This window comes from Protopterus annectens, chromosome 4.part1, assembly GCF_019279795.1.
Source record: "Protopterus annectens isolate FY-2018-M chromosome 4.part1, PAN1.0, whole genome shotgun sequence".
Classification (NCBI taxonomy): Eukaryota; Metazoa; Chordata; order Ceratodontiformes; family Protopteridae; genus Protopterus; species Protopterus annectens.
This window is the reverse complement of record NC_056734.1, coordinates 22928718-22931217: the sequence shown is the minus strand read 5'-3', so window position 1 is coordinate 22931217 and position 2500 is coordinate 22928718.

Genomic DNA, 2500 nt, shown 5'->3' with positions numbered 1-2500 from the left:
CTTGGAAAAATTGCTGTTCCGACAGTTCAAAATTGTAAGCTTTTGCTTACATAGGGTCAATTAATCACTGTTCACTTTTTAAAGTTTGGTGATCTACTATAGAAGATTTATATGCACATATATACATGCAAATCTACACACACACACACACACACATATATATATATATATATATATATATATATATATATATCTATATATATATATATATATGACAACACCTATATGTCCACATATGCACAGCAGGTTACATATATGTGCTTAGATGTATATCTCTGTAGGTATATACGGACATAGTTAGAAATATGTAAGCAAATATATATACATATATAGGTATATATGGGCATACATCCATAGATAGCAATGGTAGATTAACAGAAACACATATGTCCACATGCACAATGTGGTTGGGAGGCCTCAAACAATATACGTATTGTAGTAACTGGCAACCCCCCCCCCTCACAGCCAAACACATCTGCTCTGCAATACACTACCAAGTGTTGCAGATCCCATAACCAGGACCTGACATGGCATGGGCCCAGGATGTTAACAGTACTACATCCCATGATGTCAGGCTGGTATTGGTAACATATCATGCAGTACAGTCTGGCTCCAATGAGAGATTTAAAATGTGGAGGCTATCATCATCCCCAGGATACATATACACAGGCACATATATGCAGATACAGATATACATATATATATTTATATTTATATATATATATATATATATATATATATATATATATATATATATATATATATATACACACACACACACACACACACATGTGACTACACATTCACATGCAGAGATAAGTACAGTCAGATACATATGTAGGAGGTTCACACAATATGGAACAGCCACTATGCCTACAGCTCACACCTGAACAACTGGACACTGCATGGGCCACCCATACAAATGTTAATCATTGTCTGCAAGATATACCCACAGAGGGGACATAGGGAAAGAAAACACACACAGGTTTACAGGATTGGAAGACCTTTATTTATGTACTATTACAGTTCTGTATACTATTGCTACTCTACTTGGGATTGTCCTCACAGACATGGTGTGTGTGTGTGGGGGCATTCGCATCTTCTTTCCACGTGTGTGATATTGGCTACAGACAGACATCCCAAGGATATCATAGTTAAATATCACTGCTTGCACGTACAGCCCCTGTTGACTGCAGCAGAGATATTGGCCAATATGTGTGGACATTTTGACACACTCTGTACAGTCCAGGTGTATACACAGAACCCCTTAGTGCAAAACATGTGTACCATGCCTGACAACATGGATGTTAACAGCCATGTAGATGGGTATAACACATAACTTGTATACATATGCCACCATAGGCTATGCATTCACACACGCCTGTCTGGCCTGACATGTAATACCCACTGGTACAGGGGTGCCATGGCCACATACTACCCACTAGATATTGACATACATCTGTACAGCATCCCACTGCTCTGTCTGACATACATGCCTGTTAAGGAAAGCCCGCAGCAGTACATCCTGATGAAGCCATTTGGTGAAAGCGCTAACCTGATTGTGTACTATCATTAAATTTTTATACTGAATTAGTTGCTGCTTCGTTGCTGTTTTGTTTTTTTTTGCTGCTTTTGTATATACTGCAACTATTGAAGTATTGAGGACATTTATATGCCGTTTTGGACTACCTACTGTGTTTTGCTCTTGGCGTTTATTTTTGGTTATCTTATCTGGATTTTAGCGTGTGCGGAGATATTTACTCCTAGCAGGTTCTTACTTTATTTAGTTATATCTATATATGTAGTTTTATATATATATATATATATATATATATATATATATATATATATATATATATATATATATATATATATATATATATATATATATATATATATCTATACACACAAATATATGAACATATATACATGCAAATGCCGACATCTACACATATATATATGTCAACACCTATATGACCACATATACACAGCAAGTTATATATATTTATGCAGATATATATCTCCATATGTATAGACGGACATAGTTATAGATATGTAAGCAAATATATATACCCATATAGGTATATTTGACCAGACATCTGTAGGTAGCAATGGTAGATTAACAGAAACATATATGTCCACATGCAACGTTAATGGGGTTGAGAGGCACGAAACAATATACGTCTCATACAAATTGGCATACCCCCCCAGCCAAACTCATCCGCCCTGCAATACACTACCAAGTTCATTTTATTTAAGCATTTCACTTAAATAGGGATTTAAATGTCTTCGTTATGTTTCACATGTTTATATCACATTCCCTTCTCCTCCACCCACTAGGTGGGCCGACCAGTACAGGCCCATCCAACCCAGCCTCTCCTTGACCCATATTTACTTTACCCACATTTCCACCCCCCCCCCCACTGCACACATGCAGCCACCATCCCTTCTCTGGTTACCGGCCTGTAGCTACCACACCACCACAAATTGCCCACCCTCC